Below are 17,347 nucleotides of genomic sequence, written 5' to 3' on the forward strand. Positions count from 1 at the left end.
GAAGCTCGTACTGAAGCCCGAGAGTTTACTTTGCTTTGAGCTCTGGAGAGTCAGCTGTTATGTTCCTTGGATAATCAAACATGACCTTTCCAAATGTTTTCATCTAGATAAAATGGTTTCAATCTCTTTCACCAGAGAAACATAGTCCTTTTATTATTTTCTTTATTGTTTCTAAGATGTATGAGGTTTCTTACGTGCTCAAAGTTATTCTTTGAAAATCAAGTCAGACCATTCCCATTGGTGTTACATACTTTGCATCCAAATAAGAATGTTCCTATTTTTCCTTGCCTCTGACCTTAACTGGAATCTGTGTAAATGTCTTTAAATTCCTTTCCCAGCTCATCCCACCAGGCCTGGTTACTTGGTCTACCTAGAGCCAAGGTATAACAGGTATCAGTGTGAAGATGTAACTGGTATCAGCATGAAGGTTTAACAGGTATCAATATGAAGGTGTAACAGGTATCTGCAGTGGGGATGGCTGGCAGATCCAATCAAAAGAAATCTTTGCTCAGTCTCCAAAGTCATGACTGACTGAGAATTGGGTACACTGACTGAGAATCTGGCCTATCCCATAGAAGTTCTGTTAATGGGTGCACGAAATGTATAAGTAAAGTGAAGTTTAAAAAAAAAAAATGCTTTTTAAAATTACAACAGCCTGAAGTCACTCTATTTCTAAGGGACTGGACTATTTCTCTGGAAGTAGATTGACATCTGCTTATTTGAAAGGTAAAATGTTTCTTCCTTGCCTTTCCCACCTCCTGCTACTTCAACCAGAATCTACTTTGAAAGAACAAGAAGAGAGTGTTAACCTGCCTCCAAAAGAAATGGGGGGAAGAGCAAAGGGAAAGGAGAAGAAGCGCTCAAAAATGTCACCAGTGAAAAGTCACCAACGATGGGGTGGTGATGGCGGCGGTGACTAAAGAACTTTTCAAGCAGGAATGTTTAATATTGCAAATTAAAGTTATTTGTTTTGTGGTGCTATGGTGTAAACACTCCGTCTTTCCCTTGTCTGCCTCTTCCCTTACCATCGTCCAAACATTCAAGAAAGTCTGCTCTATCCTCAGATGTCTAGTAAGGTGATATTTGGGGCCAATAAGGAAAAGAGGTTTTGGGTAAGGAAAAGAAAGCTGAGTTTCACATCTGGGTCATGTTGGAGCAGAAATCTAAGCACAGCTGCATGAGACAAGATGTGAATGAGATTGAAATTTTGACAGGAGCAGCAAATTAGAACCAGAGGTGCCCTTGAGAACGTAAGTCACCAGGAATTCACAAACATCCTGAGGAGGGCATTGGACTTTTGCAGGAAAAAGAGTTGCTGTCAACTGTATGTAAATCTCAAAGAATGAGTTGTTATTGCTAAGAGCTGTGAAGTTCATTTCAACTCTTAACGGCCTCATGTGACAAAGGAGAACTTCTCCATAAAGTTTTCTTGGCTGTAATCTTTATGGGAACAGATTGCTAGGTCTTTCTCCCATGGAGCCAGTGCGTGGGTTTGAACTTCCAAGCTTTCAGTTAGCAGCCAAGTTTTTAACTGTTGCACCACAAGGGCTTCTTAAAGAATGGGTACCATCTGACCTATCTAACATTCAAATGACTGAAGGTGGAATCAGACGTCTGAAGAATCCACATGTAACTTGACAGATGAAGCACATCCAGGTCACTCATTCATTATTCAGTCAACACTGAGCAAAGGTTGTGTACCAGACCCATGGGATATGATGGTGAACAAGACAGACACAGTCTCTGACTTTATGGAGTTTACATGTGTGTGGGGGAGTAGAGGGAAATGTTTGGAGAAGTGATAAACATTTAAAGAAATAAAACCCAAACCACTCCAGTTGTTGTCCGGTCAATTCTGACTAATGGTGACCCATGTGTTGTAGACTATAACTACATTCCATAGAGTTTTTAAGGCTGTCACCTTTCAGAAGCAAATCCCCAGGCCTTTCTTCCCAGGTGCCTCTGGGTGAATACGAACCACCATCCATTTTGGTTAGTAATTAAATGGTTAATTGTGCCATCAAGGACCCATCAAACAAATAAGTGATCAAAATAATTATCGATTACATTCAGTGTTCACCACAGGTTTGTCAGTTTGTCATACTGTGGTGACTTGTACATTGCTGTGATGCTGAAAGTTATGACACCAGTATTTCATATATCAGCAGGGTCCCCCATGGTGGGCAGGATTACACCCGAAAATAAAACAAAAATCCTCACAACTGGACCAATAAGCAACATGATGAACAGAGGAAATATTGAAGTTGTCAAGAATTTCATTTTACTTGCATCCACTATCAACACCCATGGAAGCAGCAGTCAAGAAATCAAACAACATATTGCACTGGGCAAATCTGCTGCAAAAGGCCCCTTTCAGGTGTTAAAAAGTAAAAATGTCACTTTGAGGTCTAAGGTGCACCTGACCCAAGCCATGGTATTTTCAGTCACCTCATATACACGTGAAAGCTGGACAGTGAAAAAGTAAGACTGAAGAATTGGGGCCTTTAAATTATGGCTGTCTTAGTCATCTAGTGCTGCTATAACAGAAATACCACAGTGGATGGCTTTAACAGATAGAAGTTTATTCTCTCACAGTCCAGTAAGCTAGAAGTCCAAATTCAGGGCACCAGCTCCAGGGGGAGGCCTTATTTCTCTGTCAGCTCTGGAGGAAGGTCCTTGTCATCAGTCTTCCCTTGGTCTAGGAGCATCTCAGCACAGGAACCTCAGGCCCGAAAGGCACTCTCTGCTTCCAGTGCTGCTTTCTTGGTGGTATGAGGTTCTCCTGTCTCTCTGCTAGCTTCCCTCTTTTATGTCTCAAAAGAGATTGTTTTAAGATACTATCTAATCTAGTAGGTCTCATCAATATAATTGCAGATAACCCATCTTATTACATCATAGTGATAGAATTTACAACACATTGGGAAATCACATCAGATGATAAAATGGTAGACAATCATACAATACTGGGAATCATGACCTAGCCAAGTTGACAGATATATTTGGGGGACACAATTCAATCCATGACAAAGGTGTTGGTGAAGAATACTGAATATACCACAGACTGCCAGAAGAAATGAACAAATCTGTTATGGAAGAAGTACAGCCAGGATGCTCCTTAGAAGCAAGAATGGCAAGACTTTGTCTCACATACTTTAGACACATTATCAGCAGGGACCAGTTCCTGCAGAAAAACATCATACTTGGCAAGGCATATGGTCAGCGAAAAAGAGGAAGACCCTCCATGAGATGGATTGTCACAGTGGCTGCAACAATGGGCTCAAACATAGCAATGATTGCAAGGATGGTACAGGACCAGGCAGTGTTTCCTTTTGTTGTACATAGGGTTGCTGTGAGTTGGAATTGACTAGATGACACCTAACGATAACAACATTCAGTGCTCGAAGTCCCTGGGTGGCACAAATAGTTAACACACTCGGCTGCTAAGTGAAAGATTAGCAGTTGAAGTCCACCCATGGGTGCCTCAGAAGAAAGGCCTGGAGATCTACTTCCAAAAAAAATCAGCCATTGCAAACCTCATGGAGCATAGTTTTACTCTGAGACATATGGGGTTGCCATGAGTCAAAATTGATTTGATGGTAACTGGTTTTATTGGTATTTGGTGCTAACGATGGAATACTGTGATGTAAAATATCAAGATGGGACATTTTAGGTAGAGTAGTCAATTAAGGTCTCTTAGGGAAGTGACATTTAAGCTGAAACCCAAAGACTGAGAAAGAACCCTCTACACAGAGTGAGAGGAAGAGCACTCTAGACAGAGAATCAGGGGCACGTTAAGCAGTAGGCAAGGTATGCACGGGCTTACAGCAAGCTTAGTTGTGTTTACTTCCTAATCTGTGGTACACGATTTCACATGGGTTTCACCGCACCTTTGATGCGGTAAAAAAAAAAAAAAAAAAAAAAAACAGGTGAAATTGAGCAGTACAGATTAGTAAGTAAGCACAAGTAAACCCATGCATACCTTGCTTATTGGGTACTGCATCCCTGGTCAGAATGGTGACCATGTAGATGAAGAGGGGTGGACAGTGAGGAATATGGTTTAGCAGTAGAGTTACTCAGACTTGCTAATGGATTGGATGTGGCACGATTCATTCATTCAACAAACTGAATATCTACTACATGTCAGTCACTGATCTAGGTGTTTTGCATACATCGGTAATGAAAATAGATAAAGACCCTGCCCTTGTGGAGCTTACATTCATCAGTGATCACTGACTTGAGCAACTAACCAACGGAATTGTGATGCCTTTTCTTGGTTGAGAAAGACTGGGGAAGAAACAGGGGTTAAGGGGAATCGAAAGTTCTATTTTGGCCATTTTAAATACATATGAGACATCCAGTAGAGGATTCTAGTAGGCAGTTGGAGATAGGAGTCTGGATCTTACAGGAGAAGTCTGAGAAATATTTATGAATTGGGGAGTAATCAGCATATAAATGGTATTTAAACCCATGAGAGTGGATGGGACATGTCTGGCCCCTGAGGAAAGGGTGTGAAAAGGAAGAAAATAAGGCAGTGAGGGACTCCGAAATTTAGAGGTTGAATAGAAGAGGATGTGCCAGCGTAGGGCCCTGTGAGAGTCACTAATGAGTAAAGAGGAAAACAGGAGACAGTGTTGTCATGGAAGCCGAGAAAGGAAAGGGTTAGAAGAAGAACTGGTAGTCAACGTTACTGAAAGCTGCTGATAAATCAAGCAAGATGAAGACAGAAAACTTTCCCCTGGGGTTGGCAACATGGAGATTGTTGGAGGTCTTGTTAAGAACAGTTTCAGCAGAGAGAAGTGAACGGAAGCCTGACTGGATCCTGCTGTGGCGCGAGTGAAGCGTGGGGAAAGTGGAGACAGAGTGTACCAATAATCCTCCTAAGAAGTTGTGAGAAATGGGATAGTGGTTAGAGGGTGATGTGGGGTGAGGAAAGGGTCTCTTTCTTTTTTAAATGAGAGATAATAAAGCATCTTTGCATGGTGTTGGGACTGATCCAGTGCAGAGGGAAGCAATGGTAATGACGAAGAGAGAACAGATAATTGAAGGAGACCGTATCAAGGATGGGAGCTGAGCCCGAGTGAAGGGCTGGCTTTGGGGAACAGCTTTCACTGTGGCAGGGGAAGGACAAAGTAGAGCAGATGCAAGTCACAGGACGTTCGTCTTGTTGAGGAAGCAAGTCAGGATCAGGAGCCAGTTCGTTCCTCCCATGTCAACTAAACTCAATGTGGCTTGGCTGTTCTTGCCACTGCTAGTGTCACCGGCCAGGAGGCAGATGGAAAGGGCATAAGGGGGTTGTACTGCAAACAGACACAATAGCCTAGAAGGAAGATTCTCCGGTCTTGGTCTCTCCGTTTAGTCCCCCTCTGATCCAAGAGAAAATTTTAGTCACTGTGTGGGTATTCCAGAAGGTTGTTGGGGTCAGGGGAAATTCAGCTGTTAGGACAGCGTGTTTCCACAGCTGTGGATTTACTGACACCCTGGACTGGCCAGGCCCAGGTCACCAAGGGCTGAGGCATCGCTTAGCCAACAAGCAGTTTTCTGTAGCAGGAGAAATTAAAGACTTCTGCCATAAATCTCTCTGGTTGGAGAGAACTTGATGAGGGGTCAGGCAGCTGTTGAGAAAGGAAATTCTGCAACTGGCGAGAAAAGGGTTGGGTAAGAGTAAGGTTTAACTGGAGTCTGGGATAGGAACACAAAGGGGATTGGTTGCTGGGAGGAGTGGGAGTGGGCAAGGATGATTAGACACAGCAGGTTTTAATGGACAAGGCCAACATATGAGTCAGTGTTTCCAGCAAGGGGAGAAGATAGAAGGAAATTATAGCTTATGTACGTGAATGGGCCAGGAACCTATCCAGGATCTTACGCATACCATTTAATTTAAGTCTCACAGCAATCCCATAAGGTAGTTTTTTTTGATGTTTGTAGGTAGGGGAAACTGAGGCTCAGAAGTTAATGTTTAAGACTACATAACTAGTAAATAGCAGATCTGGGATTTTAATCTGGATCTAAAAAAAATCACCAGTTGCCATTGATTCTGACTCATGGAAACCCCATGTGTTTCAGAGTAGACTGTGCTCCATAGAGTTTTTATGGCTGTGATCTTTCAGAAGCAGGTCACCAGGCCTTTCTTCTGAGGTTCTTCTGGGTGGGTTTGAACTCCCCACCTTTCAGCCCATCGTTTATGGTGTCTTCCTGCACCTTCAGTGCAAAGTGATCAAAAGGACAGATCAATTAGAAAGTTATTCTGACAAAACAGCTGCTAAGTGAGACAAGTTAGTGCTAGAAGTTAGCTTCTGTGGTAGCTTTGCTCACTCTTGGATGAGTTCATGATGTCGTCTTTTCTTCCCTAGACTCCTGTGTGAAGGTGTTCAGATGATTTTCCTCAATGCGCTCCCAAGAAGTCCCTGAATTTGAGGGACTAGTCAGAAAGGGGAGCCCTGGTGGCGCAGTTGTTATGAGCTTGGCTGCTAACTGAAGGGCCAGCGGTTCGAGCTGCGCTGCAGGAGGAAGATGTGGCAGTCTGCATCCTTAAAGATTTACAGCCTTGGAAGCCCTATGGGTAAGTTCTCTCCATCTTATAGGATCGCTATGAATTGGAATCGACTTGTCAGCAACAGGTTTGTTTGTTGGCTTGTTTTGGTTTAATCAAGAAGGACAGAACAGACTCAAGGAAAACTCATCTATGGAAAATAGACCACTTGCTCCTTATTTTTTTCCTCATTTGAACATCCTCTCCTTTCTCAATTTGCCACATTGACCTGACAGGAATTGGAACCACCCCTCCACACCATGGGGCTGGGTTAGAGCCCTCCCAGGACCCACTTGCCTACCTGAACTTCCTGTGGGTTTCCATGCAGAGCACATCCTCCAGTGTTAACGTATGAATAGCTTATGATTTGCTCTACATCTGATCAGGCAGAGTCAACTACCAAAACTGCTGATCCGTGGAAACTTCACAGCCTTTCCTGGCATAGTAACAGCTACAGCTACCGCTCATTCAAAGAGAGAAATAGTCTTTGATGGGCTGTGCAAGGACAAATTAAGATATGATTTTCACCTAGTATCTAGACAGTGGCCTGCAGCTCCAGACTTTACCTGAAAAAAGGTAGAGTTGGGGTGGCTGGGGAGGCTTCTGCCATACCCTCCTGGGCAGCAGCAGGATGTGACCAAAGGTGGGCATGCTGCTGAGAGCTTTCCAGTGTATCAGAAGCCAAGAGACCCTGTTGCTAAGGCAACTCTTCCTGTCTCCACTTCTGACCTGTGGCAGGGTCTGCTAATTGTCCCTAACTACCCGTGGTGGCATAGTGGTTAAGAGCTACCACTGCTAACCAAAAGGTTGGCAGGTCAAATCTACCAGGCGCTCCTTAGAAACTGGATGGGGCAGTTCTTCTTAGTGGTTAAGAGCTACCACTGCTAACCAAAAGGTTGGCAGGTCAAATCTACCAGGCGCTCCTTAGAAACTGGATGGGGCAGTTCTTCTCTGTCCTATAGGGTCACTATGAGTCAGAATCGACTTGATTGCAATGGGTTTTTTTTTTTTTTTTAATCCATTAGCAACTTCTTCAGTAATGTACACGTTGTTAGCATTAGGTGCTGTCGAGTTGATTTTTGACTCTTAGTGACCCCATGTGACAGAGTAGAACTGCCCCATAAGATTTTCTTGCCTATAAACTTTATGGAAGCAAATTGCCAGGTCTTTCTCCTGTAGAGCTGCTGGGTGGGTTTGAACCGCCAGCCTTCCAGTTAGCAGATAAGTGCTTAACCATTGTACCACCAGGGCTCCTCATTTTTTGGGAGTGGTGGTTCTTGTTAACTGGAATAAATTCTGCATTTCCCAGCCTCACTTGGAGCTGGATGTGGCCAAGTGTCTAAATTCTCAATAATGAGATGAAAGTACAACTTCTGAAAAATATCTTTAAAGGGAGAAGTGCATATTTTGCTCTCTTTCCTGTTGGTTAGCCTGTGTATTGATGACTGGAGCTTAAGCAATTGGGTAGAAACTATTATTGAGAATGACAGATAGAAAAAGTGTGGGTCTCTAAAGACTGTGGCACCAAGGCTGCTGCCCTGGACTGCCACGGTATAATCCAGATACAAAGATGTAGATGCAGATATAGTTATAGACACAGATAGATACAGATATACATAAGAAGCCCTGTTGGCATAAATGGTTAAGTGCTAGACTACCCAAAAGTTTGGTGGTTTGAACCCACCCAGCCACTCCTGGCTATTTGCTTCTGTAAAGATTATAGCTAAGAAAACCCTATGGGGCAGTTCTACTCTGTCACATGGGGTCACTGAGTCAGAATTGACTTGATGGCACCTAACAACAACATATATACACAAACACATATGTATATATCTACATATATATGTACATTTTTCTTGCCCTCATGGTCAAACTTAATGTATCTTATATATAGCTCCTGCATTAGGGTACTTTCCACTGCCCCGCATGATCTCTGGAAAGCCACATATCTCACCTTGGCTTTACCAAGAGAGGGCAGGCAACAGCAACCTTTGCGTTGTTAGGTGCAGTGATTTCAGGGGCAGTGTGAAGCTCCCTTGACTTCAACAACATCCTACCATCTGTTAGCTGGTGTGGGGAATTCTACTTAGCTTCATTTATTTCTTTAATAAAAAAAAATTTTTTTTTAGCTCAGTAATATCCAGGTTTCTGCTGTATGCAGTGCTTCCATCAAACTTTACATCCACATTTCCAAAGGCCTGCAGAACACCTCCACATGGGTTTCCATCAGCTCCTCAAACTTGAAGCATATGAAACTAAACTTATCCAACAGCCCTTAGGCCCAAGGAGGAGGTGCTTCTGTGCTGGGCCGCCCACTTTAGAGGGCCTCACTCTCACCCTTCCCCAGCTGTGCCAGGCCCCACAGGGCAAGGAGCCCCTGGGCCAGGGGTATGTTTGTACACCAAACACACCCCCATCCCCTCTTTTAGGCCACACACTGGGCAGCCAAGACCCCAGAGTCCCCCATCTGGATAGTCCCAAGCCTGCTTCCATGGTCTGTGCAGGTACGTTCTGAGGACAGGGTGGGCAAAGGCAGCTCTGTAGATAGAACCTGGGTGTGAAGGCTGAGATGTCCACACACACTCTTGCAAGCACCCTCACCCTATGGATCAAATCCAGGTTGGAAAGAAAAGGGGGTTGGGCAGCTTGTTGGGTCCAAGGCCTGGAGGCTGGTTCTCACTTGTCCTCATGTTCTGGCACAAAACTCTGAGGAATCTAATAACTTTAAATTCCAATCCAACTTCAAGAACACTGAAGGTATGTTTGTCAAAGTAGGAGGATAGAATATGCTTTATTTAACAGTCAGTTAGCTTAATGTATGACTTAAAAATATTTAGACATATGGTATGTGGGCCTTCACATCTTTAGACATATGGTATGTGGGCCCAGGTACTCCACGTGGACTGCCTGGGCTATAAGGGTCTGTTGCCCTAGGAAGGGCATCAGGAATACCAGCTGAGCTAGAGTTGGGTGATGGTTTTCCAGATGCTCCGGTTAGGTAGGCAAGGAGGAGTGCTAGAGCACAGGTCAAAATGAAGTCAACGACAGCTTCTGCTGGAAGCAAGGAGTGAAAGGGCCAACCAAGTGAGATGACCACGGTAGAAAGGCAGTGGAGCAGGAGGTGCTGGCTCTGGAAATGCCAAGCCAGAGGGATGGAATGGAGGGGATTACCTGGTCACAAAGGCTGAAATCAGAGGGCATCAAAGCTGGAAACAGGTGGACAGAGGCCAGATGCATGTGATCCTGCTTTAGTGAAAGCCTTGTTTCCATTGCTCTATGTTTGCATCTTGCCTGCCTCAGTATAGCTGGCCTGACAGCTGGCCAGTGCCTGGGGTGTAAAGAGAGCCTAAGCTAATGGCGGGGAGTAGCAGTGGGGATACAGGCAGTAGGTTTTATCATAGTCAGACAGGCAGTGGCACTATGCATCCAGATATTGTATTAACTGAGGCATCCAGCCCCAGGAAAAGATGCCAGGAAGAACTTGGAAGGGTGTCAGGGCCCCATTCAAGGACACTAGGGATAAGCAAAGAGTTCCAATCCTAGAAAGTAAACTAAGGCAGAACATCAGTTGCATGGACTTTGCCAATGTTTCAGGGAGAGGATAAAAAGCTAGAGAAAAATATCAGTTTGATAGCCATGTGTATTCTAGGCAAGACTATGGCCATGCCAATTGCTCATAGTCTGTGTCTATTTTTACTGGCCAAATGTGCTTTTTAATTGGATGGCGCTCATGCCATGCTGGTTTTAAAATATCTTTCACTATCACTTGTGGTTGCCAATACAATCACTTCTCTGGTCATAGCTTGCTTTTGAGGTTGGAGAGAGAGGGATGGTGAGCTTGGAGGCTAAGACATCAAGGATTCCAGCTGGTGAAGGCTAAGGAGTCTGCTGGACCAATGGGACATGGCCACTGGAGTCCTTGCCTCCCTGCAAGACCTCACTTGGGGTGTCCAAGACTCTGGAAGGCTCTGCTGAAATGACCCTGGGCCTATTTTGAAGGCCTGTGCAATCCCCTATCCTGGGTTTGTCCTTATGAGTGTGGACTGTAACCCCAGCATGCACTTCTCAGCCTGAGGGGTGGCCAGAAAGGCAGACATTCATGAGAAGTGTGGATGGAGCTTGGACATGGGGACTGAGGCATTGACACAGGGGATCTTGAGACCCTTCATAGTGAAGCATGGAAGAGAACGGGTGGACCCTAGGCACCACCACATCCTAGGGAAGAACTCCAAGAAGTCTAAGAATGATAAATTTGCAACTGGCCTTCAATGTCAGTGTGAAAGTGTATTTGTCAAGATGTGAGGATATATTTTATTTAACCACTTTCTTAGCTTCCTTTATACTTTTAAAATATTTGACATGGAGTACATGGATTTCCATTTGTCCTCTTACCCCAGGCCCGCAAATATTGTTATTATTAGTTGCTACCAAGTCGGCTCTGACTCACAGTGACCTTGTGCATAACAGAACAAAATGTTGCCTAGTCCTGTGCCATCTTCATGATTATTGGTATGTTTGAGCCTATTGTTGTGGTTATTGTGTCAAGCCACAGATATTAGGGTTGGGTATAAAAGGAGCATGGAATCCTTTCTGGTCGAGATGGATCCTGCAGGCAATAGAATGGTGACTTTGGTCTTGATCTAATGAGTAAATGCAATGCACACTAGAAAGACCTTCCACAGCATGGTCAGAGGAAAAGTTATAAACAGAAGGTAGAGGCTGGCCTCCAGGGGATTTAGGGGGTGGGGCCCAAGCCTCATCTTCCTACAGTCAGTGCACCAAGCTCTTGGAGACCTGAACATCTGATTTCAGATTGATTTTCCTCTTATTTCTAGTAATCACTGCAGTTTATTACTTCACTGGCCTATTAGTGTGCATAGGTGAAGCATTACCATTAGAGAAAACATTTAAAAGCAGGGCCTCTGTGGGCCAGCAGCACCCGATAAAGCTGACACATGTAGGCCATCTTGCAGTTTTCAAAATCCCTTCAAAAAGTTCACCTTATTTATTCCTCACACCTACCCTGTGAGGATAGGTGTCATGGATTGAATTATGTCCCCCCCAACATGTATGTATTAACTTGGTTAGGCCATGATTCCTAGTATTCTGTGGTTGTCCTCCATTTTGTGATTCTAATTTTATGTTAAAGAGGATTAGGGTGGGATTGTAACTCCTTACCAGGTCACATCCCTGATCCAATATAAAGGGAGTTTCCCTGGGGTGTGGCCTGCACCACCTTTTCTCTCACACAAGATAAAAGGAAACGGAAGTAAGCAGAGAGTTGGGGAACTCATACCACCAAGAAAACAGAGCCAGGAGCAGAGCACATCCTCTGGACCTGAGGATCCTGCGCTGAGATGCTCCCAGTCCAAGGGAAGACATGCATCACAAGGACCTTCCTCCAGAGCCAACAGAGAGGCAAAGCCGTCCCCTGGAGCTGCTGCCCTGAATTTGGACTTCCAGCCTGCTGGGCTGTAAGAGAATAAACTTCTCTTTGCTAAAACCATCTACTTGTGGTATTTCTGTTTTAGCAGCACTAGATGATTAAGACAGTAGGCAAGGCAGGTCTCATCATTCCTGTTAGCAGATGAGAAAACTGAGACTTAATAAAGTTAAATAACTCTAAGATAACTTACTTTTCCATTTCATAGGTGTCTAGAACAAGAGGAGCTGTACTTGAAGGCAGTACCTGAGAAACCTCATCTGCTGTTGGGCCTGATTTAGATGATGAGAGCGTGGGCTCATAGGAAATAGAAGGAAGGACTCTAAGATCTCATAGGAAATAGAAGGAAGGACTTACAGCAAAAGCCAGTCCTTCCAACTTCCAGTATAGTGCTCTTTTCATTCCACACACTCCCAATCCAATTCAGAAATAGAAATGCCAAAAGAAAGCTCCAGCATTTATTTTCTGGAACAGTCTGTGAACTGTACTTGGTCAAAGGTTGGCATGTCTATTTAGGAGGCTTCTTTAGTTCTGTTTGGTTAATGATATTTAATCACACCCACCTTTCAGTAGGCCTAGATAATAAGAAGAAATGCATAGGGGTCAACTAACAACATGTAATTTGATAAAATCCCAAAGCTTTTAGGGAGCACAATTGATCCATTATATGAGGCTCCATAGGCCAAAGGTAAAATTAAAGTTAGAGAAACTACCTAAAAATGTCAGGTAGATGTACTGGACCATGAAGTTTATTTTTCTATGGCAGTTTCAGAATCTGATAACTTAGCAAGAATTGATGTGTGAACATTGGGTATATAAAACAAGTCAATAAGCAGAGTGGCCAGTGTTCCCTTTGATAAGCTGGTATCTGTGATGTCTCCAGTGAGTCAGATAATGAACTCGTATGCAGTACTAACCTGGGAACAGGCGTGGATTATCCAATAAACATTTCAGTGTAGTGAAACCCATGTGAAATTTGTTCACTACAGATTAGTAAGTAAGCACAAATAAACCCATGCTTGCCTTGTTTATTGGATAATCTCCCCCTGCCTGGAAACTTCCCACAGACTGTGCATGGTTTCTATCCCTAAGTGGTATACAGTTACTTTATCATTCAGTCCGTGCTGTGTAACAAACCACCCCCAACATTTAGTGGCTTAACACAGCAATCGTTGATTAGTTCATGATTCTTTTAATTGAGCATTTGGGCTGGTTCTGCTGGTCTCTCCTGGGCTCACTCGTGTGGTTGCAATCAGTCTGTGGATTAACTGGATGGCCGTGGTCTATTTCCACATCCTCTCATCCTTTAAGAGTCTAGTTCAAGCCTGCTTACATGTGTTCCAATTAATGATCCCAAACCCAATGTGCAAGCATGCTCAAACTTCTCGTTGTATTACATTTGGTAATGTCCCATTGACTAAATCAGGCCACATGACCAAATGGCAATGAAAAGAAAGTCAAATAATCTGTGGCCTTTTTTTCCCTGCAAATCTAATATAATCTTCACAGGATGACTACTGCACCCCGCCCCCCCCCAAAAAAAAATCTCATTTCACTATGGCATCAGACTTGAAGCCCATGCTCTCATCATCTAAATCAGGCCCAACAGCAGATGAGGTTTCTCAGGTACTGCCTTCAAGTACAGCTCCTCTTGTTCTGGACACCTATGAACTGAAAAAGTAAGTTAGCACCATCCCCTGCCCCCACTCACACACACCCTACATGAAGGGTGAGGCAGGAAGAAGATGAGCCAAATAAACACTCAGTTAAAAATGGGAAGTGGTCACTGGTTCATAGCAATTCTGAAATCCAGCCTGGCACGTGTTGCCAAGTCCCTCTTCTCTGGAGGCAGCAAATGTTTCTTGATTAGGGCCTGATCTGCTTCCTGGGAGTAGTTCTTCCAGTTCATTTTTCTCTATGATCCCTGGAAGCAGGGATGGCTTATCCAGTAGGCAAGGTAAGTATGGTGCTTGCCTTGTTTACCAGATTATCTGTAGTGAACAATTTTACATTTTTTTTTTTTTTACCACATCAAAGATTCTGCTTCTAGGTATGGCTGGTGTCTGTCTCTCTCCCAACCCCACAGCACCTTCCTCTAGAATCATATCTTCTTTTCAATATTACAATCCCTGAGAGGGGCGGATGACGCAGTGTTCACTACAGATTAGTAAATAAGCACAAGTAAGCCTGTGCTTACCTTGCCTATTGGATTATCTGCCCTGCCTGGAAGTAGTTCCCAAGTCCATTGTCTTGTACTAGATTCTCTAGGGAAACAAAAAGATAAATTAGAAAGATCCCAGTCCTCAAAGGGCTTATCACCTAGATTATGCATAAATCACAGAAACATGGAAACACAATTAAGTAAAGCATAGTTAATATTAAATGCTTATAGCCTGCAGACATCAAGGATTCTAGAAGGTCAGAAGTATAAGACAGTTTAGGATCCAATACCCATTAATGATCCCTTGGGATCATTCTGAGTTTTTGATTAAAGCTTGCCTGGTTTGGCCTATACAGGTTGGTACATGACTTTGGTTTTCAACAATATAGTTATTAGTTTTCTAGGTCAAATGTCTAATTTTTATAACATGCTTATTTTCCCACGACTTAAATTATTGTGAGGACCCCCAAGTTGTCACCTTTTCCTCTGCCCCGGATTCCAATCCTGCCTACTTGACATTTTTACTCCCTGGAAGTATGAAGATTCTGTAAAGAAGGGTTAATTAAATGTTCCTTATGTTTTAAATGATATGTCACACTAAGACGCCCTAATACACGGGAGAGACCTTGCCTTCAGGGGCCATTTTAGAAGTATGTGGGAGGCTTTTGAACTGTTACAATGTTTGAGGGGTGCAATTGGCATTCGTTAGATGAGCGCAGGGATTCTATACAGTCTGTAGTGTGCAGGCAAGTGGATAATTAATTGATGCATGATTGACATGACTTTCAAATGTCCCAGAAGACATCAGTATAGGTAAAAAAACTGTTTATAATGATCTAAGCCTAGATCCTAACTCTAATTTTATATAAACACAGACTACTTTGGATACAGTTCAAATATATACTGCATTTTCCATGAGTGCAACTACCATGGAAATGGAAGGAAGATTATACTTTACTTTGCTGGGAACTTTACCAAGAGTTGTCAGCCAGTTCAGAAAATCACATTACTATCAGCAATACTTCTTGGGGCACTTGAGTTACCAACATCGCACCTGTATTAGTTAGTATTTGCAGCTGTTGCAATCATAATAATTTTACATGTAGGTACAAGTGTCTGACTTCTTTGTTTCACCTAATGCAGCTGTCTCTGAGCTTCTACATACTGAAATAAGTATTATTTTATTATAAATTGCTTTCCTTTTGTTTCTCCTTTAATGTTATGATTACATTTGATTTAAAAAAAATCATGTGTAAAGATAAGTTATATTACTAAAAAAAAAAAAATCTGTGATTTTTATCGAAAGATAGTAAAGAAGGTGTGTCTCAGTCTATCTAGCACTGCTCTAACAGAAATACCACAAGTGAATGACTTTAACAAAGAGAAATTAATTTTTTCACAGTCTAGGAGGCCAGAAGTCCAAACTCAGGGGGAAGGCTTTCTCTCTCTGTCAGCTATGGAGGAAGGTCCTTGTCATTAATCTTCCTCTGGTCTAGGAGCTTTCCCGAGCGGAACCCAGGGTCCAAAGGATGAGCTCTGCTCCCCACACTGCTATCCTGGTGGTATGAGGTTCCCCTGTCTCTCTGTTCTGCTCGCTTTTCTCTTTTATATCTCAAAAGAGATTGGCTTAAGATACAACCTAATCTTGTAGACTGAGTCTTGCCTATTAACATAACTGCCAAAAATCCTTCCTCATTGACATCATAGAGATAGGATTTACAACACAAAGGAAAATCACATCAGATGACAAAATTGTGGACAATCACACAACACTGGGAATCATGGCCTAGCCAAATTGATACAGATATTTTTTGGGGACAGAATACAATCCATGACAAGGTGTTATAAAACACCTGTTCTACAAAGGAGACATTTGGGTCTCATAAGGTTTAGAAGCACCACCCTAATACAAACCTATCAGAACAGAATGTCACTCAGAGGTCTATGTGGCACAGTTTAAATATAAGAAAGGTTACCCATCCCATGAACTCACACCAGGGTCAAGTGTAGACAGAAAGATTTAAATAACATTGGAAAACAGATACCTTTTTTGCTTAGAAACTAGATGAAAGTCTAACAGGTTTGCACAGCACACCAGCCAAGAATGTGATAGTCTTTGCTATGCATTTAGAAATGTATTTTCTTTCTAATTTTTATTCCAGTATGTTCCAGAATTTGGACGAGTCTTTATGACCTGTCTACGTCATTTCGGTCAGTGTCCTTGGGTTCCGAATGTGTGGAAGCAACTGTCCTCTGCTCAGTCCCTTGCCCTCTACCTTGGACTTAGGCTTGGTTGTGAGGATCGATATAGCTCTTGCCCTGGATACCTGTCCTCAGCCTCTTGAGCCAGGCCAGAAGGAGATGTGATTCCCAGCCAGGTGCTTGTCTCTCATAGGGGTCCCTGTGAGATCAGAGGATGGGCTAGCCTGATGCCTGAATAAAGTAACTCGGGCTCTGAAACTGCCTTCTGTCCAATCCTTGCCGACATCTTGTTTTCCTGTGTTTGACCCACATTTTGGCCATATCAACTCTAGTGATTCCTTCATTCACCAAGTTATAGCTTCCTTCTGTGCCTTTTGGTATCCCCTACTCCAAAATAAAAGGGGGAGGGGGCTTGAATAAATCTGCAGAGGAGACTGATGGAAAGTGATATCCCTAACTTAGGACATAGAAATTTGGTTACATTTTAGTCCCAGAATAATTTGTTCATCTTCAGAAGTATCAAATTGTGAAAATGAACCTTAAGCAAAATGGATTTGCAAACAGATCCCTAGGCTGACTAGATTAAATTATGATGGATGACAAATATTTTTTCCCACAACAGAAACAATTTGGTCAATCTGCTCACCCAACCCCTTTTCATCAGCGTGGGTCCGTCAGGAACATTTCACTCTTCTGTACTTCCCTACTTGCTCAGGCCTAGCAAAGCTGTTAATCTTTTGTAGATAGTAAATCAGCTATTTTACTTTTTTGACACCTTCCTTTTCCATCTCTTGCAGCCCCTGATAGAGGCTATAAACTAACAGGCTGGCATTTTAAAAGAGCCTTTCTTTCTTCCATCCTAAATTATATCTTTTGGGAGGTAGATGCATCTTACTTGGCAAAGAAGTTTTCTTTTTCAAAACTTGGTATGCTATTCTCAGGAAGTATGTTTTAATTCATTGTTAGATTTGGACTGTCTATACCATGTCAATGTGAACCAGACAATGTTTGG

This window comes from Elephas maximus, chromosome 6 (assembly GCF_024166365.1).
Source record: "Elephas maximus indicus isolate mEleMax1 chromosome 6, mEleMax1 primary haplotype, whole genome shotgun sequence".
NCBI lineage: Eukaryota > Metazoa > Chordata > Mammalia > Proboscidea > Elephantidae > Elephas > Elephas maximus.